General features: G+C 40.4%; 1 protein-coding gene across 3 annotated transcripts in view; it reads left to right on the top strand.

Annotated features, from left to right (window-relative positions):
* Positions 1 to 7264: 7264 nt before the first annotated feature.
* FAT3 (FAT atypical cadherin 3) overlaps positions 7265 to 24857 on the top strand; it is a 756780-nt gene continuing 739187 nt past the window's right edge. For 2 of the 3 annotated variants that reach the window (XM_056794534.1, XM_007495043.3), the window contains exon 1: positions 7610 to 7864. The gene's annotated coding sequence lies outside the window, so the exon portion shown is untranslated. Of the gene's footprint in view, positions 7865 to 24857 lie in introns of all 3 variants that reach the window. The other variant, XM_056794533.1, reaches the window with a different exon arrangement.

Raw genomic sequence — 24857 nt, 5'->3', positions numbered from 1 at the left:
ACCTAAGACCTCCCATCTCTAGGCTTGGCTCTCAATCCACTGAGCTATCCAGCTGCCCCCCCCCCCGCCAAAAGGAGGTTTTTTCCTTTGGTTTTTGATATATTTGGGGGTTGAATGCTTCAAAATGATTTCTTTGGATCAAAGGTTATAAACATTTTGTTTACTTTTCTAGCACACTTTCAAACTGTTTTCCAGATTGATCCAAACACTTTGCAGGTCAAAGGGTATTTTATACTGCCTGTCTCCACAGTCCCTCCAATATGGAATCATTCCTACCTTCTGTCATCTTTGTCAGTTTCCTGGTGAAACTTCAGTCATTTTGAATTGCATTATTCATTGTTATCTAGAACAATTTTACAAGCTTATTAATAATTTTCAGTTATTTTTTGAGAACCATTTGCTGCTATCATAGAATAATGGTGCTTAAGCACATTAAGATTCTTCCTCCTCTACCCTACTCCCACTGGAGGATTTGTCTAACTTCTCAACTACTGTCAGCTGCATTGATTTTGTTCTTGCAAAAACTTTTCAATTTTATGAAATCTTCATTTTTATTTCATTTTCATGTAATCTCCTTTATTATTATTTTTATGAACTGATTTTTTTGTGTGTGTTTAGCTATTCTCTCCTTAGCTATAGTTGTGAAAGGTATCTGATCTTATCTCATTCTAACTTTTTTTATGCTATAACTCTAAATAATCAGACTATTTATTCATTTTGAATTTATTGTGGTATATGATGTGAAAAACTATTATATAAATTTAATTTTTGCCAAGTTCTTTTCTGATTTTCCCAGCATTTCTTGCCAAATTGGGAAGTTTCCACTTATACTTTGTGTTCTCATGTTCTTTAATTTAATACTCGGCTATTAATTAAATTACTTCTGATTTTTGTTTATCTCCTTTTTTTTACTAATCTACTTAATTTTTTTCCGAACAGTACCAAATAGTCTCAGTGATTATTGTTTTATAATACAGATTGATGTTGCAAATACTATTTCCTTTCATTTTTACTTTTTTCATTATTTCTTTGAAGATTCTAGACTTTTCATTCCTCCAAATGAAATTTGTTATTATTTTATATAGCTCTATAATGCATTTCTTTGATAGCTTAATTAGTATAGCAATAGATATTGAAATTAATTTAGGTAGCATGTCATTTTTGTTATATTGATATGTCTCAAATATGAACAATATGTTTCTCTAATTATTTAGGCTTTTCTATTGTAAACCTCAAAATTTCTTAGACTTATAAGTGTTGGAAATTTCACCATTGGGAAATTTCATACTTGAAAAATTCCCTATCGATAGTGGGTCTTGGCTATTGGAATGTGAACCCCTTTGGCATGAGAGTTTCCCCCTCCTCCCTTCTTAAGATTACTTTAGGACAGTTTTCATTTAGGAATTACATAGCTGAATTCCTTGGCGACCTTAAATTAATATATATCAGTCTTTTAAAAGTGATTTCCTTGCCACACTATGAAGCAATTTGTAATTATATAATTCTTCAACTTATCATAGTGAAATGATTCCTAGGATATTTTATTCATTTTATTTTTATGTAATTTTCTATATTTTTTCTTCCTGGATGTTGCTATCACTATATGGAAATATTATTGAGTTATTTTGTATCCTTCTACTTTACCAAATGATTAATTGTCTCAGTTTCTTTGCTTATTCTCTGAGGTTTTGCCTTTAATTTCTCTTTCTTGGTTTATTGCTTTGAGTTGTATTCACAAAAATAAGTCATATAATAGTGAGGTGAGAGGTGGCCATCGCTAAAGGGCAAACTTATTTAAAACTCCTCTTCTTTCTGGTGCGTGTCATAATTTTCTTCAATGAAAATAATCACTTTTTTTCCTTTTGTTTTGTTATAGGGATCATTTTTTAATTTTTTCAAAATGGTCATGCAATATCTACTTTTTAGGGTTTTAGCATAAATAAGTGTTATAACTTTTCAAAGTTCATATTAATTGATTGAATCATGATTTCACTTTTTAGAAAAAAAAATGACATTATATTCTTGATGTTGAACCATCCTTGTATTTCTGGTGTCAATATAACTTGAACATAAGGAATATCTTTTAAATATATTGTTGGAGTCTTCTTGCTAGGATTCCATTTAAAATTGTTGCATTAAAATTCACTAGAGATATTAATCTATAAATCTCTTTGCTTTATACTTCCTCAGTCAGCTTTTTTAAAAATAACCCTTACCCCATCTTCAAATCAATATTATCTGTCTCCCTATTTCCCCACTTCTTCACTGAAAAGAAATAAATGATCTTTTTAGGGTCAACCTTTGATTCATTTTAATTAAATGAGCAATTATAGGGTGATTACTATGTGTCAGGCACTATACTTGAATGCAATGGTGAAAATGAAAGAATTCCTGCTCTCAAGAATTTCACACTTTATTGGGGCAAAACAATATATACATAAATAAATATACAATATATATGAAAATAAATACAAAGTGATTTGGAGTACTAACAACTGGGAAAATCAGGAAAGATGACTCATTACAATTAATCCAAATTCAGTTAATTTTAGTATTTTCTTTGCATGTACTTTGTAAAGATGATTGTAATAAATATAGTAGGGACAGCTGGGTGGCTCAGTGGATACAGTGGTAAGCCAGGAGTCAAGAGGACCTGAGTTAAAATCTAATCTCAGATGCTTCCTATCTGTGACCTGGAGCAAGTCACTTAACCCTCTTACCCAGCCTTTGCCCTTCTGTCTTAAAGTTGTTATTAAGACAGAAATCTGTAAGGATTATAAAATAAACAAATATGATATAGGGATTTGGTGGTCCCTGATGACCTGGAAAGAACAATTTTAGTGTTTGCAAATCTAGAAATATGTAAGAAGGATCTAAATTGCAAATATCTGATGATGGAATGGAAAATGGAGGTGTTGTATTTAGACAACTTTTAGATAAATTTAACAACAGAGGAGAAAAAAGTTGGGATGTTGACGTCTCAAGGACAAGTTGTTTTCTTTTTGGATTGATGAGACCTGAGCAAGTTTGCAGGCAGATGTGAAGGCTCTCATAGTGAAGGAGATTGCTAATATTTTAGAGAATGGATGACTTCTGGAGAAAAGTTCTGAAAGCAAGGGTGGGGAATGGGATCAAGATTATAGAAAAGGACATTAACTAGTAAGAAGCAAAGGGTACCTCTTCTGCAGTCAGAAGGAGTAAAGAGAAAGTAGAGAATGATCTTAAGAATTTATGAGGAATGTGGGAATGAAAGGGAGAGTATGAAGTAGATGGATTCCTTTTTTTTTCAGGGAAGTTGGTGACTAGGCTATCTATTGTAATGATAAGGGATGAGATACCCTTGGTTTGAGGAGTAAGTAGTAATATACAGGGAAATCCAACAAGTGTCATCATCACTGCTGATGGTTTTGAAATGTCATTTGAATATTCCTAAATAAAAGAAGTCAGAAATATAAGTATTAACATTTTATTTTGTTTTTTAGATTACTAATAAATTGTTCATTTGTAAATTTGTTCATTTGTAATAAATTGCTCATTTCCTACAAGGAACCAGATGTTATACATATTGTAGATAAAAATCTAGAAGACAATGCTCAAGTCTCATCCCCTCCCTAGCAGTATGACTTTAGATACAGTTAAGCCTCTCATTTACTTCATTTTCTTTTTCAATAACACAAAGATAAAAACAACATACATTACATATTCATAGGATTATTCTAGGTATCAAATTAATGTGTTATAAAATATATATGAAAATTCCTTGAAAATAAATCCATTCATTTAGCAATTACCTATTGGCTATACTAGTGTGCCAGATGCTGAGGGGAATAAACAAAAAATGTAAAAGAAGATACTTACCCTCCAGGGACTTTCAGTTTAATTGAGTAGTCAAGACATAGAAGACTTAAGTAAAAAATGCAAAGCAATATGTTTGATTGAGTACTCATCTCCCAAAAGTTATATCAAAACTAATTGTTAAAGAAGTTAAAAAGGGTGAGCATCAATTTGGACTGGAATGATCAAGAAAGGCTTTATAGAAAAGAATGAATTTGAGTGTGATGTTGAATGAGGGTAGGATTTTGTAAGGCAAAGGAGTGGGAAAATGGCATACTAGTTGACAGGTCAGTCAGTAAATATTTATTAAGAACCTTTTACATGCCAGACAGACATGCAGTTAGGTAACACATTGGATAGAATGCTAAGCTTAAAGTCAGGAAGACTCACTCATCTTGAGTTTAAATCTGGCCTCAGACACTTAATAACTTTGGACCTGGGAAAGTGACTTAACACTGTCTCAGTTTGCTCACCTGTGAAATGAGCCTGAGAAGAAAATGGAAACTACTCCAGTATCTTTGCCAAGAAAACCCCAAATGGGGTCATGAAGTATTGGACACAACTGAAACAGCCTAACAACAACAAATAGGGAAACAGTCTCATCAGTGATGGCCAAACAACATTTGCCAGGTAGGCATTGTGCTAAATTCTAGGAATACACAAAGAGGTAAAAGACAGCTGCCCTCAAAGAGTTGATAATCTAAAGGTGAGAAATAGTTTAGATCAAGGCTTAGTTTAGTCATGAGCTCACATAGCATATTTGTGTCCCAGTTAAGAGACTGACACAGCAGTTTGTGTTAAGTTTTTGTATAGGGGAGTAGTGGGAAAGATTATTGGATAAATATTGTGGAGCCAGATTGTGGAGAAGTTTAAGTGACCTGTAGAAGAGTATAAAAACTATAGGCAATGGAGAAGCTGTAGGAATAGCATTGGGTTTTGAGCAGAAGTGTGACATCTCATTTATGAAATAAGAACAACAAAAGTAATAATGTAAAATGTATGGAGTGTTATGCAAAAAAAATGCCCAAAGGGATGTTCCTGTCCCCCAGTATACTCTATTTATAATCTATGTCAGCCCAAGATAAAGCACTCTATCATCTTTGCAGGAAGTCTCTTACCCAGGGCTAGTAATGGCTTATGTCTGGTTGGTAGGAAAAAGTGTTTACTTTATCATCTGTGTACTGCCTCGGGTGTTGGGAAGGCTGGAAGTCAGACAGATTTCTGCACTTATCTGCAAGGTACCAAATCTGCAAGGTACAAATGGCACCTATACTCATGCGCGCACACACACACACACACACACACACACACACACACACACACACAATATGGCTGAGTGGAAGCACAGTAGGACCAGTGAGAACACACCACTCTTCCACTCATCTTGCAAATTTCCAGTTGAGGCAGAGAGTAAGTGTCCTTCCCAATTGCCAGCAGCACTTCTCCCAGCATCCCAAGGCCAAACTACCAGATGCCTTAATCCAAGGTGAGTATTCCTATTCTGCCAGTCATGTTGCCTCAGTACTTTCTCGAAACCAGTCTGGTAGTAAATTTATTCATTCATTTATTAAAATCTCTGATGCAAAGCTGTACTCTGTTGGTCACCAGGAAAATGAGGGGGCTTATTTAAATGGTAATAAACCTTTTTAATGGCAGGGTAGCTACAGATATCAAAACAAAGTCAGAATAAAATTATTCAAATTACAACATCTTGGAGCAAAGGTAAGCTTTTCTGGGGGTTGCCAATTTCTAAATTTCTAAAGCCTTCAGTGACAGCAAGGTCCTTGGTCACTTTGTGCCAATTATCTTGAATTAGCTGATGCATGGGGAGCTGCCATGGTTTTTTAGTATTCCCATTAAACTGTAGGAGCAGGGTGACCAGTGCTCTCTGTGTTTTATGAGGGCAGTCAGGGCAGCAAGGCTGGCCCTGTGCTTTTCACAGGGAACTTTTCACCTTTGGGGATTGGTGCGGAGTCTTTATGTAGTAGCTGTAAAGACGAAAGGAATCAGGCAATAAGAGAGAGCACCAGAAAGGTAAACTCAATCAATCAGGAGTTCAAAGCTGCTCTGGTGAACTCCCTCCCCTTTCCTCACAGCAATTCTTGCTAGCCTCTCTCCTCAGAGAGCACGGGAAGGGTTGGGAAGCTTTTGGTGGATAGGGCAAGGGTATTCACCCCAGGAAAGAAGTTGCTAATCATGGAGCTGCTTTTAACTAGTATCTCCCCCTTCCCCTTTAGTTAAAGGCAACTGAGACAGAGCATCTGAGGCAAAGTGGTTTGCATCTGATTTGGAGAGACAGATGTTAGATGATATAGTGGGGTGTGTTAATGCCTCCTATGTCTGCTCCAAGGGAAAGAAGTGAGAGGATACACAGAGTGGGGTGTTTGTGTGACTGATCTGTTTCAGAATACCAAAGTAGATTTAGAGCAGCGTGGGGGTGTTGGTGCAAAAATAACGTAACTGGAAATAGGCAGATAACAAGCTGGATTTCCTGATTGACCCCTCAAGTTTATCTAGCTGACTGCTTCAGCAATATTCTCCCCACTCTTAGACAAAGGACCAGGATCCTTAGGTTAGGGTGGGAGAGAAGATCATAGATGATCCAAAGAAACACCTTTTCTGACTTATAAAAGTCTCCCAGGGTACCCAATGGCTAAAGAGTCCCCTAATGGGCAGAAAGGCAATTTGGAGTCCTGTTTTGTGGACAAACTAGGTTGTGAGATGGATAAATGAATACCTATCCTTGAAGTAGGAAGACCTAATTCAGATTTTACCTCAGATACTATGGGGTGACCCTGGGCAAATCACTTACTCCTGTTTGCCTCAATTTCTTCATTTGTAAAATGAATGGGGGAAAAAGAAATGCCAAATTATTCCTGTATCTCTGACAAGAAAACCCCGAAATAGGGTAAGAAGAGTGAGGCACAACTGAAAAGACTGAGCAACTTGTAAGCAAAAAACTAGAAATTAGTTGTCTGTCAGGTGTTGTTTGTCTATCTCCTTATCCTTCTTAAGCAAGTTACTTAATTTTCCCGTGCCTCAGTTTCCTTATCTGGGAAATGGGGTAACACTTGCCCTACTTACCTTATAGGGTTGTGAAAAATCACTTTAAATAATTAATGTGGAGGCACGTTGGAAAAGTATAAAGTGGTCTACAAATGTTGACTTTAATGTATTTTTATGCCCAAAGTGTTTTGATTGGCATCCTCAGGACCTCAAGACTCCTGCTAAAATTAGTCTAGCTTCCAGGTAGTGGGGGTGGAGGGAGGAGGAGATCCCTCCTGCTTTCTTCCACAGCCCTCCAATAGGCCATCTCTTTCTCTGTACCCACCTCCCTCTCCGGAACCCCTCTGCAATAGCCCTTCATCCCCAGTCATCCCTGTTAGTGATGCTTCTCCTTCCCTCTTCCATTTCACTCTCAGTTTGGGAGGAGGAGACAGCTAGAGCCAGGGAGAGCCCAGAGAGGCGCAAGAGCGAGCTCAGCGGACTGTGTGTGAGTGCGTGTCTGATCTGATAGGGGGAGAAAAGAGAGGCAGAAGCAGGGGCTGTAGCCCTGGAAGCGGCGGCACCGGCGGCAGCAGCGGCGGCAGGGAGAGCGCGAGCAGCAGCAGAAGCAGCAGCAGGGGCAGCAGCAGCAGCAGCAGCAGCTGCAGCTGCTGCGGCGGCGGCGGCCGCAGGAGAGGGATCCTCGTGTCGAGAGTGGGCTCTCTTCCCGGTAGGCTGCGCTGTGATCAGAGCTGCGGGCTGGGATATCGCCCCCATCCCTCCGCCTCCCTCCCCTTCCTCCCTTCCTTTCTCCTCCTCTTGGCTCCCCTCCTCCCCTCTACGAGCCCCTGGCAGGGGCCGGAGCGCTGAGCGCCTCTCCTCCCGGCCCCAGTCCTGGTGTGTTCTCTGTGCCGGGAGGCTACTGCAGTGGCGGCGGGAGGCAGCCTCTGGGCGCGGGATTCCATCTTCCCATGGAGCGCCTCTAAAAGCCAGACAACGGGGGAAGCTCCCGGTGGAGTTGCTAATTTGCTGGAGGAGAAAAAGGGTGCGTGGGTATTATTATTATTATTATTTTAATTATTGTTATGTTTTTCGGTCTGATGCGTGGGATCTTTCCAACCAGAGCAGAGCTCCAGTTGTTCGGTGCAAATCTACTGTGTATTGCGAGGTATGGGGGGCGAGAGCAGGCGAAGCGCGTGGGGGAAACTTTTCACCTTGCAAAGTTGCTTCCCTGCACAGCCCAGAGCCTGAGCTGAGCCGAGCTGTTGCTGCCGCTGCCGCTGCCGCCAGCGGAGAGGATACTGTTTTTTTTTTTCCCCTGTTCAGAGTCATCCCGGGCGTGCATTATGGGAAGAGGAGATGGGCATTTTGGAGTTGCAAAAGTTCGGGGCTCTAGGCTAGGGAAGGGGAGGCGAAAACCTCTGGGAGTGGCCCCGGGGATGCTGAGCTGAAACCAGCTGCAGGTGGACTGAAAAGTGCCCCAGCCTAAGTGCCCACGCTTTTGTCGCTGGTTGTCTACTGTGCGCCGTTTGGATTTTCGAATGCCTATGGATGCAGTGCACTTGGAAGGGACTAGAGGCGCAAGTTTGGTCGCTTTGCAAGGTGCTGCCAGGCATCGGGGACTGGGGCTCCGAGATCCCCCGGAGCCGAGAGGGTCTCTAGCAAGAGCAGTGGCTCGTTCCGCACCTTCTTTCTTTTCTTTCTTTGCCCGCGGTGGTTCTGCAGTTGGAGGCTCAACTAATTGCACAGGGTTGGACTCTATGGAGGAGGTACTTTTGCTTCTGGGGATATATAAATCTATTCTGCTATATGGGCGGAAGGAGAGGGTTATCCCCCGCATCTTAACAGAGAGAAGGGGGATGCTGCGTTGGGGATGTGCATCATTTTTGGCGGGCGTGAGGGGAGGGTGTTTAATTTTAAAAATAGACCTGGGGCGGTCTGTGACTGTGCTTCCGAGCCCAGGCTCGCCAAGTCCCTAGCAATAGGTTTGCTTTCTACTTGTTCCCAGACAAGGCAGTGCGGGAGAGGAGACTGGCTTCCACGCACAGTGCAGGCGTGTCTCCTGGGCTATGCGGGAGCACATTTATGCCCTTGCTCTGGGAGGGTGCATTATTTTTCTGAAGGAGATGGGAGGCGAGGAGGTTGGCGGTTTGGGAGGTCGGAGAAGGAAGGACCGGATTTGCGTCTTCCCCGGGGACAAGGGTGTGCAGCCACTGGCCAAGACTCTGTCCAGTGGGGGTCGCCCAGAGAAAGTGCATCATGTCTGGGGTGGGGAGGGGGTGTTGAAGTCAATCAGGAGAGAATGGAGGCGGGGAGGAGTGAAGAAGGGAAACTGGGGAAGGTTTAGAAGAGCTGGTTTTCCCCGTCTCCTTCTGGTTCTCCATAGTCTTTCCGTGATGGTTAGCCCCGGGCGAGGATTCCTCTTCTTTGGAAGCAACTTTTATTGTTCACTTTCCGGGGGATCCTCGGGCTCTTGGGAAGAGGAGATAGGCGTAGGATGGTGGAGAGGGAGGTGTGTGTGCAGAATGAGGCTTGAGGTAATGAAAATGATAGGGTGTCAGAGGTCTTGCCTGGAAGGAAGGTTACTTAAACTGCCTACGCCTGGGATGTGTGGGAATGGGGGAAAGGAGCCTGGATTAGGAGGGAGCAAAACTGGGATGGAGGTGAAGCGAGAGCAGAAAGCAGGGGAAGCCCCAGAGGCTGTTGCTCCTCATTGTGCCGGAGGCAGAGCTGGGAGTGGAGGGAGAAGGTGGTCCCCGGGAGGAAGCGGGATGGAAAAGAGAGGAGCTGCCGCCGTTGTTGCTGCCTCTGTTTTAGCCTTAAACCCCAGGAGCTGATGCAGTGGAGAGGAGGAGGGGGTTAGGGACCAGAGGAGACGCTAGCTGCGGTCTGCACTCCTGCCGCCTCTGAGCGTGGGTGATCAGGGTGACATGCTGGTCCTTCTGTCTCTCGAGAGCAGAGCTGCAGCTCCTGCTACCACCCGCGCCTCTAGCCTCTACCCTCCTTTCCACCCTCCCCCTCTTATCAAGATCCTTAGTCCAGAGCTACCAGTCTCTGGCTGGAGTTGCTGGCGATGCTTATTCTGGCGTTTGCATGCCTTCGGGCAGTGGTCTGGGATGGGGAGAGGGGTTGGAGAAAGGGGGTAGTGGGTTTGAGATTGAGGAGGCCCTTCCTTGGCTCCCATCCTCCTCTTTCTTCCCCCCCCCTCCGCTCTGTCCCTGCTCCTGCTCCTCCTCCCCCGCCCCTGGGTCTCCAGCGCGTTTGTTTTCCAAGTTGGAACCCACTTCCATTTACAAGTGTCAGACAAACGAGCTTGAACCTCCCCCACTCTCCAACCTGACCAGACAGCAGAGGGGGTGGGAGGGAGCCGGCAGGCTAGTCTTTGCAGAGATTAGGACTGCGTGATGATCCCACCGGGGTCTTGACCAGCTCTGGTTTCTATTCTTGCCCCCTTGATGGTTAAAAAAAGGAAGAATAGAATCTCTGCCACTTTCATCCCTCCCTTTCCCCCCTTCCCCCTTCCTTTTCTCTTCCTTCCCCAAGCGCGGGCTGCTTTCCTCATCCTCCAGTCCGGTGCATTAATTCTGGGGCCAGAATGCTTGTCTTTTCGGAGGGGAACCTATAGTGGTGGGAGGAAGGGGTTTGGGGGAGGAGGCTGGTTTGTTCATCACTGTGGATTTGTATCCTCGCTTTGTTGTGAGGATTAGATGCTATGATTGCGTCCTCAGCCCCAGCCCAATTAAAATAAATGCACTGAGAAACCACAGGAAAGACTGCAGAATACTTGGCCCCCTTAGCCAGGCGGCAAAGGCAAGTTCACCTCTTTGAAAGGGAAGGCAGTCAGGCAGGCATCGAGGAACGGAGGACTTGTTCTCAGAGGATCATTCAAATATAAGACCAACCATACTGCTTAAGGGAGAGGATTTTGTTTCCCCAGCCATGGAAAGGTTTCTAAATTTTTAGCAAATGCTTGAATGATGTTTAGGTTTGTGGCATGGGAACAATAATCTGGGAGAGAGCATATGTGAGTGTTTGTGTGTGTATGTGTTTGTTGTTGTTGTTGTTGTTTTCAGAATCCAGGAAATATCATCAGTCTTAGTACCCCATCATTTTTTTTCTCTTGAGCTAGGCTTGATTCCTAAATTGGAGCAGTTGAACAATGAGAGAAGAAAGAGCAGCCAGGAAACCAGGGCACCATAAAATACAAAGACAAAAAACTTAACCCCCCTCTCCAAACTTTAGAGTGTTGCTGGGCTCTTTTCTGTACTTCTCCCTCCCCTTTCTCCCCTCAACAATAAAGTCTCTAACATTTTAGAAAAAAGAAAAGTTATCTTTCTGAACTAAGTACAATTGAGAAAACTCAATTTTAAAAAATCCTTTGGGAGTTTGCCTATGTAGTGGATGGGGATGGTAGCAGCCAAATTTTATGTACTATGCTTTGTGATGAAGTTCCCAGACCTGTCTATTTATAATGTCTTCATCTTTGTTGGACTCTGAAAAATCCTTATTCAAAGAGTCTGGTATTGAGAACAATTATCAGTCAGATGCTGAGATGGTACCATTTCTTGTCTCTGCAGTATGGCAATGAGTGTTTGCTGACAATGACTTCCTACCAAGGGTTCTTCCCTTCTGGTTAGTGACAGAGGCATTTTTGGGGAATTTTAATAGTCAAGATCCAGTCTGCCTGTTAACTAGCAATTACAGATGTGCTGAGCTATTCAAAAATGGAATGAGCAGCAATAAACAGAGTGGTGCCCACTGACCTGTGTGTTATATGGTTATTTTGCTAGCCTGTAGTTTTTTTGTAAAGCAATTGGTCTTCGGGCTGCTCACATAAATGCCCTGTGTTGTGTCAGGTTGTGTTATCATCTCTGCCTTCCTCATAAGCTTCAGTGTGACCTGCTGTAATCTGGCTGATGAATTATGCCCTATAGAATGAAGTAGGCAATTACCAGTGAGTAGTGGGTATTTAGCCATCCCCAGCTAGGCTGAAGAGGCCCTTAGTTTGCTATTGTGGGGTTATGCAATATTAGTAGCATATAACAAAAAAAGAACAATGGTGACATTATCTCAGGGGCTTACAGTTAGTTGAGTTTGGCTTTTCTTCTGTCAACCCTGGCTTCTCTCTAGTTGACTGGGACTGGCTTTTTCTTTTCAGGCTGCCTTTCTTCTCAGAGGAGAAAAGAGAAGGAATGTGGATGCTTGCTTTCACACTCTTTAAAGCAATTCCCAGGTCCTTTTGCTTTTGCTCCTTCACTAGGAGTGAACAGAGATGTGACCTGGCATTGGGAGTGATCCAAAAACAAGTAAACAACCCTTCCCCTAAGTTTCCAGGGAGATGGCCAACAATGGCTACTCTTTTTTTTCCTCTCTGAAAAAAAATACAGGCTATTCCATAGTCTTTAGGTCTAGGGAAGGATCCTCTGTACTAATAGAAGATGACTCTGACAGGGAGGAAAACCAACAAAAGACTATATAAAGAACTCCTAGTCCAGAAAGATTGGTCTGCAGTTCCCCAAAGCGGAATCTGTTTCTGGAGAGGCTTGTGGATTGACAGAATAGGTAAACAAAGATCATCTGTTGGGATCAGGTGGGCCTATCCACCATGATTGATTTCCTTTGATTTTCTTTTGATTGCTGGGGAAGAGAATATTGATGAACCTTGTTTTTCCTGACTTTTGTGATAAACACCAGGATTAAAATGGGAGAGGGGGGGAAAAAAGGATTTGCTGATGGAAATAAAGAGAGGGCTTCATCTTGAGCCCAAGACCATTCCTTATATTCTGGCAAAAAGAGACAAATGTTCCATAAGGTGCTGGATTTCAACATTATAGAAAGATTCAACCCTTTCTATGGGGTCTAAACCCCCTGTGTGATACTATATCATACTCTTTATATTATTTTTAGTACTAATTATGTGTACCATATAATTTACCACTTTATTCCATGCAGTTTTGTTCTTTGATTGTTTCATATCCATTCAACAGAAATGTATTAAGTGTAAAGGGTTGATTCTATGGATATTAAAGAACCTACATTGTGGTGAGCCTTCCTTTTGGTCTCCTAATTGTATCTTACTGTGAAGGACTTAAGATTGTAAGCTCCTTGAAGGCAGGAACCATCTTTTACCTCCTTTTCTATTCCCAGCACTTAGCACAGTTCTTGGCACATAGTAGGTACTTCATAAATGTTTTTTGATTGATTGAAGAAAGGGCTTAAACCTAACCCTTGGTATATTCTTGAGGATAGGCCAGTCAGCCATTCAAGCAACAATCATTTATGAAGCATCTACTATGTGCTGAGCACTGTGTTAAACTAGGAACATAGAAATAAAATTCAACATTCAGGAGCTTACATCAACAGCACATACACATAATAAGTGTATACAAAATATAAGAACAAATTAGTATTTTGAGAGTAGGGTCAAGAGAGTATTTCAGTGATTACTGATAGATTGATTTATTAGTATTATTGCTAGAAATCAAGCAAGCAAGCATCTATATACTAAGTGCCTTCACTGGGCTAGGGATTGTGCTCCAGACTGACCAGACTGCTGATCCTCCTGCTGGTCTATAAAAGGAAATCAAGGAACCAGTAAACTTTTTTGGTTTTTGGTTTTTCTTTTTTTTTCTTTTAATCCTTTACTTTCTATCTTAGAAACAATACTGTGTATCTGTTTTAAGTGGAAGGGATAGGCAATGAGGATTAAGTGATTTACCCAGGCCACACAGGTGGGAAGTATTTGAGGCTAGATTTGAAACCCAGGACTTCCCTTCTCTAACCTCAATCTACTGAATCACCTAGATGAACCCTGCCTATTGTTTTGTTTTTTTTCCCCAGAAAATAGGAGGGAAGCAGCTAGGTGGCTCAGTGGATAGAGAGCCAAGCCAGGAGACAGGAAATTCTGGGTTCAAATCTAGTCTCAGATGCTTCCTATCTGTGTGACCTGGGCTAGTCACTTAACCCCAGTTGTGTAGCCGTTATTGCTTTTCTGCCACAAAACTAATACTTAGAATTAAAAAGTAGGGATTTATTTAAAAAGGGAAAAATATGGAATAGGACAGGAGTCCTGGAGAGGCACATTTATAGTGGCTATGGTAGAAAGCTCAGCCACATGGTCAAGTGTGGTAGAATGGGCTGTAGGAGAAGGATTCAGAGTTCCTAGAGAGATTATAAAGGTCACAGGGTCCTTGAATGCCATGAAAGTCAACAACTTCTAGGAGAAGAGATCCTCCAAGGTCCATGAGCAGGACCAGTTGTGACTATGAGCACATATATGTGTGAGCTCTAGACTTGCTTCTCTGGTGAAGTTGAAAACTCTTGTGGACAGATGTTGTCTAAAACTGTGTATCCTTCCCTCTCCTCCATAGCGTTTTTTCTGCCCCCCCCTTTTTTTTATCCCTTACCTTCTGTTTTAGGATTGATGCATCTGTTCTAAAGCAGAAGAGTAGTAAAGGTTAGACCCAGGGTCATACAGCTAGGAAGTGTATGAGATCATATTTGAACCCAGGATATCCTATGTCCAGGCCTGGCCTTCTATCCCCTCAGCCACTTAGCTGCTTCTTTCCCTTATCATTTTACACTTACTAAATGTTCAAGAAATACTTGTTGATTGATTGCCCCTGAAATACCTATCCATCCAATTCTGAAGGAAAATGCCTTCTTATACTTGGTTTAGTTGGACTCAGAATGCCCCAAGGCTAATTAATTGCTACATCTAGGACAGACTCTCAGTCCTTCAATGTACTTTTTAATCTACATTTCATATATTTTTATATTCATATTCATTTTATTATTATATGATTACATATTTATTTATATATTTTTCTTCATCTTCCCCAAATAAGTGTAGAAATGATTTACTTCTTTTTAGGATTACTCTTAGGAAAATGCCACCTTCCCACTACAAGCTCCAGGTTAATATTACAGATTACATGAATTGAGAAGAACATATTTGACACCAATCTAGCTGCCCCAAGCCAATTTCTGCCTAAACAAAATAAGCTATACATTTCACTGCCCGACTAGGCTCTAAACCACCTGCTGTAGAAGACCTGAATTGGAGAGGCTTACTCAGGATAGACTTGGCACAAGGATTGAAATGTTTTGATAGGTTTAAATTTTATTAAGTAGATTGAAGAGAAACTTTGGGTTGGATTTGCTGGGGTGACCATAGTTCTAAGAAAGTGGAGAGAACATTCTGTTACATATGCTGGATGGGACAAGTTCTTTCTGACACTCTGTCATGCAGTACAAATTCCCTTTCAAACACAAGTCTACAAGTCTTTCCTCCATACCTTTTCTTCAACTTTCAGGTTGGATTTTATGTAGAAATATGTTCTGGTCCTGAGTTTTCATTTTGAGGACATCTAGGACTTCATGTGAGTTGGGAGTGACATGGCAGCCAAAAAAGCTGTTATTGGAGACAGTCTCCAGGATGATGGAGGTGACAGTCCCATTATCTGATCTGGTCAGACAACAGACTACCTGGCTAGGTATTATGTATGCTCAGTCCTTGGTGCCATATTTTAGAAAGGACTTTGACAAACTGGAGCATATCCAGAGGAGGACCGCCAGTTGTGAGGGGAATGGAAACCATGCTGGATGATCCAGTTGAAGGAACTAGGGATGCTGAGTTTGGATCAGAGGAGATATAGCTGGGAAATGATGATTATTGTCAAAATTTTTGACCTGCTTTGTCATATAGAGAAAGGTTTAGACTTGCTTGGCTTAGCTCCAGGGCACAGAATTAGGAGCTCTGTGTACAAGCTGCTGACAGGCAGATTTAGATAAAGCAGACTGTAGTCCCACAGGAGGCTGTTCCAGTAGGTAGTGGGGGTTCCCCATTACTAGAGTCTTTAAGCAGAGGCTGATTGACCACTGGCCCACATCTGGGTAGAAAGGATTCTTTTTTTAACTAACTGTGATTCTGTAATTCCGTGACACTATTGGTTCTTAGATGTGTACCTCATCCTTAAGGCTCTACTGAATTTAAATCTCTGCAGCTGAAGTTCAACTGATTTGACTCAGAAATCTGGGGAATCCAGTTCCTTTTGGATTCAGCCTTTCCCCACCCTTTGTTCTCAGAGTTGCTTCTGTCCCCTAGGTGGAGCTGACTTGATGTTAGAAGGAAACATTTATTCTGAGTTTCACTCTAAATCACTCTATCACCACCAGTAACCCACCGGGTGCCAGAGAACTGGTAGATGACTTTTGGAAGTTTCTTTTTTTCCCAGGACCAGACCTCCCAGGCTTGTCCCCTTCTAATTTCAGATCTCCAAGACTGCTTTGTAACTGACCTGACCCCCAGGACACTGGGGAGTAGAGGACAAGCCAGTTGTCTAAACTCCATTCAGTTACTTCTTTTCCATGATGATCCATGATGCCCCAAACACTCTTGGTCTCTGGTTATTCTCTTAATGATGGGCTATGTTTGCCATATATATTAACAGTGGCTTCAGGAGGACCAAGAGGGAAGTGCCCAATTTCCCAAGGATTCAGTTTTTTACTCACTTCCTCACTGATTTTTTATGCCCGGCTCAGTATCATTCCAGGTTACTTGATTTCTGAGCCCTGGGAAAAGGTTGTTGTTCTTACCACCGAAATATTGGAAATTCATCTACTGCTTGCTAATACTTGCCTTTTGCAGACCATTTGCAAATAACTTTTCATTCTCTCCTTTCCCCCTTACCATCACCCCTCTTGGAGATGTCAAAGATTAGTTCAGCTGTTGAATGAAGCACAGATAGAAAAGGTTAACTGGAAGTTTAATTGTAGCTTCAGGACTAATGCTAAATCAAATTCCAAATCTAAAAAAAAAAATTACCCTCAGTGCTATTGAAGGTTGAAAGTGAGCACTCAAGAGCTGCTATTAATGTTTCATATTTTGAAGTAAACCTGAAGTTATTAATACTACTAAATATCTTTGAATATTACTTAACACTTCTAAATATCTGAGCACTTGCCAGGGTAATGCAGATTAAATTTAGTGACAGATGTGTTTAATGACAGTATAAATGTCAGTTATATGTATCATCATATAACTTTAGGCATTTTTTAAAAAGCTGCTTTAGAATACTTGTGGGTGGTGTGGCGAGGCTCCTGTGAGAGTAGAAGTATCGATTGAATGAATGTAATGTTATGTTGACTTTTCAAGTTGAGATATCTGATGAATACTTTGGACATCTGAGGGCTATTTTTAAGCCTGTGGCTTGGAATTCTCAGTTTCCTCTAAGTGGAGGTTAAATAATGGGAGTTTCTGCTTTGATTGGCTGGATTTTAGGTTGAGTGGTGTATGCTATGATTCATGTAGTGTGATCCCATGCCAAGTTGGGGGTTCAGCTGTAGCATCATCAGTAGAGATTGCAAATGCTTGTATTTGAACAGGACCTATGAGGAGACTACTGTGGGAGTCCTTCCCAGGATTCATTAAAAAACAAAAATTAGACAATAACTTTTTAAAGAGATGGCCTAGACTTCCTTATCTGCTTTTATAGCCTCTCTGGAGAATTTGGTACTTACCCAGTCAAACTTCTGTAGCGTTTTAGAGTGGTGATTAAATGGAACACTATTCCTGGAATTAAACATAATTAAGAAATGTGGAAGTCTCATGTCTACATAGTCAGATGTAATAGTAAATGTTATAATTAGATGAACCAGGATTTGGATTTATTAACAGGATTTATTAACAGGAGGTCTCTTGTGGCATGTTTCACTCATTAAAAGCTGATAGTGCTTGCTTGGATCATGTTAGCCAGTAGAACCTGCCTCTGTTCCAGCTTGTTCTTGACCATCTTGGGATCTTTTCCTGATTTTTTGAAGGGAAAAAGAGAGAAAAGGCTAAGAACCTACTTAGATTCTTACTTAGAAGTAACACTTACTAGGTCTTTGATGTCTTACAAATATTATTTGATTCTTACAGCAACTCTGAGAGGTAGATGTTATTATATTCCCCATTTTGCAGGTGAGGAAACTGAGGCAATAGTGGTTAAATGACTTGCTCATTTAATTAATTGATGTAGCTTATAATTAAACGATATAGCTAAGAGGTGTCTAATACTGGATTTGAACTCAGATCCACTCACTTAAAAGGTTAATGCTTTCTCCACTGAACCACCTAGCTGCTTCTTGACCTACTTAGATCTCTGCAACTTATTCTGCTGAGAATTACTCCCACTCAGCTCTCTTTGCTTCATCATAGTCCATGTTTAGCACTTGGATATGATCCATAGTTTCTGTTAAAAATATTATGTAGAAATGGTTGATCAATATCATTAGAGACAGCAACTGCTCTGATTGCATCTGAAAAGGGAAGAGCAGGAAGTGAGATGATTCTTACCTTTTGGGGGATGTGTTTTTTTCCTTTGGGTAATTGCCACAAAGTAATTTGTGGGAAATTTGTTTCCTGCTTATGCCCATGAAAGTTATGTTTCTGGATCCAAGGGTAGAATTAAACTCATTTACATTTATTAGCTAGCTCTATGGATAGAGTGCTGGACCTGGAGTCAGGAATAACTGAGTTCAAATCCTGATAAAGATCTATTTTTAGCTGTGTGGCCCTGAGCAAATGACTTAAGTAGCTTTTTTGTGTCTCATTGTTCTCATCTGTAAAATTGGGATACTAATAATACCATCTATCTCACTAAGATGTTACAAAGATCCAACATAGTACTTTGTAAAGCTCAAAGTACCTAAATATATGCTATTATTATTTTTATTACATTGATCACAGTTTTCCCCATGAAAAAAATCACCATTTTTGACTTTGATTACTGCTTTTCCCTTGTGTGCCTGGAGTCATTTTCAGATGAATACATCTGTTACCTTAGACTATTTGTGGGAAAAATAAAAAATAAAAACCCATTTATATCATACCGGAACCTCATGGGAGTACATATAATGCCAGTATTTTTGTTTCCTTTTTCCAACACGGGGCTCAGGTAATTTAATGGCTTGCTAATTGTCAAACAGCTACTAAGAACATAAATTGGAACTTGAGCTTCAGATTTATGGTAAGTCCAGTGTATTTTCTACTCAGCATTTGTTGTTCATGTGTTAACTGTATAGAGAAAAGGAACTGATCCAGATATAGTGGGGATACTCAAAATTAGGGATACTTAGTACTTAGGAAGGTTTGGAAAAGGGCTTTGAGAGATTTTTGTAGGATGCCGCATAATAATATTAATAACTGACACTTATATAGTACTTTATACAAATTACCGCATTGAAGAGACTACCACTATATTACAAAAGAGAATAATGAGGCTCAGACATTTAATGCCTTATCCATAGTCATATAGATAATAAAAGTTAGAGGCAAAAATTTGATGAACAAACACATACAAACTTGAATAATGAATCTTCAGTTTTGCTTCAGTCATAGAAAGAAAGTTTTTATGCCAAGTCTTTCTTCTTCCAAATTCAGTATTCTATGGCTATGATACTGCCACTACCACTACCTTTATATGTTACTATCTCATCTCAGAAGTCAGAGATGGACAGAATATATTGGGCGGATAGAAGAGGAGAACTTGAAGTGAACTACACAGAAATGACCTTACAGTCAGAGAAACTTTAAGTATTTATTGCTTCCCAAAGCATATTTAGTGACTATAAATGCTGAAAGATCCATGTAAATTGATACTGTAATAACTTGAGAATGTTGAGATGAGGCCAGGCAGGGAATGCCATTTTTTCCCCATAGACTCCCCGAGGTGTAATGGTCATTTACGGCGTTAAAATGACTTTGAGCTACGTGCTTCACCAAGGACAAATATTCATTGGAGAGCCCATTTTAGGAGATTTCTTAATTTCTCACCTGTGTAAGTGTATTTCTAACTGGAAGTTATTTCAGCTAATCTGGCAGTCCATCTTTCCTGTAGTTCTAGCGGATCATTGACAGTCTGCTGAAACAGACTGTTTTGTGGTGATGCCAGCCTTTATTTTCAGGTGCCATGTGGCTGTCCTGCCTAAAGTTTCCTTTCTCGGGCTTGCTTCGCTGGTGGTGCATATATGGAAGGTTCCCTTCTTGAGTGGCTGGCAACATGGGTGTCCATAGCTAAGAATATAAATGCAGAGCTGGAAAAGGCATTAGATACCATCTTCTCCATCCCCTCCTCCCTCTCCTCTGATTTAGAGATGAGAAAATGGCTCATAAATGACAGGAAATGACTTTGTCCAAGGTCACAAAGGGACCAATGACGGGGCTGAGGTTTGAACCCCAGACTTCTATTCCTGCTTTATTTCTCCCTTTCCTATCACATGCTACTGTTATATATTTAAGTCTGACTCCGAGTGAGAGAGAGAACTTGTTGTGGGGATGACATCATTCATTGTGGAAAAAGCCTGGGTTCAAATGTGCTCTGGTATGAGAATGATGATGATTTTCTCCTTAATAGTTATTCAGTTGCATTTATCTATCCTCCTCCTCATCAACAGTAGTAGCCTTTGTTATTTTTGTTGTTTAATCATGTCCGACTTTTCTTGATCCCATTTGGGATTTTGTTGCAAAGATACTGGAATGGTTTGCCATTTTCTTTTCCAGCTCATTTTATAGATGGAGAAACTGAGGCAAGCAATTTAAGTGAACCTGCCCAGAGTCATAGAGCTGGCAACTGTCGAAGGTCAGAGTTGAACTCAGGAAGATTGGTCCTCCTTACTCTTAGCCTGTTATTCTCTCTATTGTGCCATCTAGCTGCCCTTAGAAAGTACAAAGTTACTTATAACAGTATAAGTAAGGCATTATTTTTGTGGTAAAATTAGGATCAAGGACTTAGAAGACAAACTAAGGTTAAAATGGACTATTTTGCCATATTAGTTTATAAGCAGAGGCGTCAAACTCAAGTAGAAACAGGACCACTAATCTGTGCTTACAGATCCCAGCTGGCTGTATAATGACAGTTTAAAATATAATATTATTTATGTTTTATCATAATTTTTGTTAAATATTTCCCAATTACATTTTAACCTGGTTCCAACTACATTGTGGGCTGCACATTTGATACTGATGGGCTAGTTTATAGGGTAATGTTTGGTCACATTGCCCATGAATCTCCTGAGTCTATGGATTTCCTTGAGATAATAAATTGCTTTTATTTCCAAAGTGCTTTCAGTGTGCCATAAGGACCATCTTATTTGGCCCTACTAAGTCCCTCTGGGGTAGAGGGGGTAGGATCAGAAGTATAATTTTAGCCCTGTTTTCCAGTTAGAGAAAGGAGACACATAATTTAAGAGATCTGCCACAATTGCATTGCTTGTGGGTGCCTGGTAGAATAACCCATTTATACAAGCATCCTGGGATTTATACATATGTGTTTCTGAAAAGTTACAGCTAAGAATTTTGTTGGGAAATCAAACCAGATTTTAAAATCACTGGGAACTGGCTTTTTAAGGGAATAAAAATCTGTTTACAAGATAAAGGATGCTGTTAGAAAAGCTATCATTTTCCAGAAGATAATACCTTTAGAATTTATAAAATCCTTTCCTTCCTATAGTTTAGCCAAGGAGGTATTATGGATATTATTATATCCATTTTACATATGAGACAACTAAGCCTTAGTCACATCAAGTGACAAATAACAGACTTAAATTCATGTCCATTGACTCAAAGTTCAATATGCCTTCCCAAACTGCCTTTAAAAAAATATTTTTTTATGACATAAATCTTTGGGGAAGCTTAGTGACATAGTAAATAGAGAGCCAGGCCTGGGGTCATGAAAACTTGAGTTCAAATTTCACCTCAGACACTTGCTAGTTTTGTGACTGTCACTCACAGTTTGCCTCTGTTTCTTCATCTGTAAAATAAGTATAACATGGTATCTTCCCCTCAAGGTTGTTGTGAGGATCAAATGTGAATAATTCTAAAGCACTTTGCACAGTGCCTGGCCTGTAGCCTTATATAAATGTTAGTAATTATTGTTATTGTTATAATTATCCTAACATAAATAATTGTCCCTTCATGGACATAGTTTATCTGTTTTTTCACTTGGAGGAAGCTGAGCAGACCAGGCAGGTGTGGAATTTTCAGCACTGGAGGACTACAAAAATGCATTAGTCTTTGCTTTATTTTGACATTGTTGGGGGAAAAAATGTTTAAAATCCAGGAATTGCCCCACCGAATAAGGAAGGCTCCTTGCTCAACAGGGTCTCCTCCCTGTGGGTTCTTAAATGCCTGAAGGTCCACCACTAGAGATGACTTGTTTTGATTTGAGGTTTGGTGTTGAGTTTAAGGAGCATCCTGGGGTGGGTAACCCAATGCTTTATCAGTCATTTGTATTTTAGTGTAAATGAATGGGTCAGATTCTTGGAACCATTTTGATGGTTTTAGGAGGATGCGGGCACTGACTATTTGGGAATATGAGAGAGGACATCACCGAGGGAGCTATAGTACAGAGAAGGGTATGAAAAGGCAACTATCTCTTTAAGAATAAGGATATAGAATGGACATTTGTTAAGTGCCTACTGTATGCGATGTATTCTTCAAGGTACATGGAGAAAAATAGTGAAAACACATGTTCCTGCCCCAAATGGGTATTTGTTAAGTGCCTACTGTTTGCAACATATTCTTCTAGATGTGTAGAAAAATAGTGATATCATGTTCTTGCCCTCAGAAAGCTTTCCATTATGTAGTGGTGGTGGGGTGGGTAGAGAGGAACGGAAAGGAAATATAAAGAAGTAAATGTGATACACATTTGAATATAGACATTAGAGAGGGACAGTGTTGAGTACCTTTATTGGGAGAGAGATTGCCATTAATTTGGAGGATAATGAGAGAGAAAGAGAGAGAAAGTGTATGTATGTGTATAATGTAAGGAGCATGCACTATAGAGATACGTGCACATATATATATATATATATATGTACTTGTATGCATGCAGTATATTTAAACTGGAATCTGAAGGAACTGAGGCATGGTGATAGACTTGAGATAGGGAGAAGGCCATTCTCCATATAAAATAGAATCTGGGCAGAGTCAGAGATTGGAAAGGGTAGAACATTTTAGAGAACTAGTAATACAGGTATGCCTTCCACATCACTACTTTCTCTATTGTGATTTCCATATATCATTGATTGGGGTAAGAAATTAAGTGGGATTTTTGGGGGGAATTTGGTGGATGCTACAAATGACACACAAAGGCCCGCAGACAATACAGAAAAAAAACAACTCAGAATTGCAGAAAATGTAAATTGAGTATTGTGTCTTGACATGTTTTATCTTTTAATATCACAAATATACACAATCTTTTCTTAAAGTTAAAATAAGTTAAAGTTTGTGAAAGGAACACAAAAGCCAATCGATGACACACAAAGGCAAGAAACGTAAAGATATCTTTAAAAGTTTCATAACTCTTAAATGCATAATAAGGTACTATAAAACAGTCCATAAAAGAAAGAAAAAATGCAGACATTCTCTAATACAAAGAGAGGGCCAAAATTTTTTATATAGAGTTTCCAGATCCGAGGGATGCTGTTCCCCATACCTCAGCAATGTGGAAGGGACACCTGTAATTTACTTTGGGCAGAACACAAGGACTAGTGCAGGGCAGGAAGGTAAGTGAATGTCTGGAATGCCTACCTAAGTATATTAGGCTTGATTCAGTCTATTCAAGAGCTATGGAGGTTTTTGAGCAATGGAATTAAAATAATCTAATCTGTACATTAAGGAGATTAATGTGGCATCTATGTGAAATTGGGAAGCAAGAGAAATTTGCATCCTCTTAATTTGTTCTTAAATTATCTGGGATTATTAAAAATTGATTTAGGGATTCATTAAGTTATTAAGTCTGAAATTAGACAGTAGCTACCAGATACCATGGGGAATAAGCTAGTTGCCACAGGGAGTTGTCAAAAGATAAACTGAGTTGTAAACAGCTATCTTTAGGACCTGTCAGAAACCAGACCAGGTCTGTCCAGAATGATTTAACAAACTGTGAAGTGACTATGCTCATTCTGTCAAAAAGATCCATTGGTGGTTGGGGGAGAGGGAGATACAAGTTTGGGGCTCAAGAATTTGGGGAACCAGGATCAGGCTCTTCAGAATTGTCAGTATTTGCAACATAAATGACATCCAGTTTGCCTCTGGTATCTCTCTTCCATTGGTTCATGCTTTCTGACTTGGTTTCAAGAGCATCTACACCAATTCATAATAGTTTGGGTGGTTGTGGGAAGGATCAGTTTTAAGGTAACCGTATGGACAGATGTATATACTCCTGCCCTGTTGGGTAGATGCCTCTCTCTAGGAACTTAATCAACCAGCCATCCTACAACAAAATCTCATTAACACCCTATTCGTAGGAGTGTGAGAAGTTTGTAATACTCTTAATTTCTTATTAAATGATCTATGTTGATTGAAAATTGACTCAAAGGCACATTAACTGGAGTTCATACCATGCGTTTTCGTGTTTCTGGACTAATGAGGCTTTACTGTTTTTGGAATTTCCTCATTGACGATGTATGAGGCGATGAGAGAAGAAAAGGATCTTATTTCTGGGAGGATTTGCTGAAAATGAGAAGATGATGAGTTTAGATTCTTTTCTCGTGCTCCTGTGCCTCTTAGGTTTGTGTGATTGTTTTCGACTTTGCTTTCCTCGGGCATGCTATGTGCGTGCCACAAAGCAGATGCAAGAGTAAGGGCACATAGGGGCTGGTAGAAGCAAATGTAAATCCCGTTCTTTCCCTATTAACTCATGAGGCCTGCTGAGCAGCAAGCGGCAGGCATTACCAGACACTTAATTGTGTGCTAGGTAAGCCTGGCACAGCTCCAGCATCCTGGTGAAGTGAGACTTGCGCTAATCAGCAGGGATATACTGAATATATTGATTAGACTTGAATTTTTTTTTAAATAAGAAACCCTTACTAATAGTGGGAAAGTAATTGAGAGTAATTAAAAAGGCAGAGAGTTAATTTACAGTTCTTTAGATGAAAGGGCATTTTGATCCCTTGCTTCCATGTAAATTTCCGGGCAGGCTGGAGTGGTCTATAAGTATTGTGTCAATGGCAGGATGACAGTCACTGTTCAACTGGAAGAGGGAGTAAATGGG

The sequence above is a fragment of the Monodelphis domestica genome, chromosome 4 (assembly GCF_027887165.1).
Source record: "Monodelphis domestica isolate mMonDom1 chromosome 4, mMonDom1.pri, whole genome shotgun sequence".
Classification (NCBI taxonomy): Eukaryota; Metazoa; Chordata; class Mammalia; order Didelphimorphia; family Didelphidae; genus Monodelphis; species Monodelphis domestica.
Note: the sequence above shows the minus strand (reverse complement) of the source record. Positions and strands in the feature narration are given on the sequence as shown.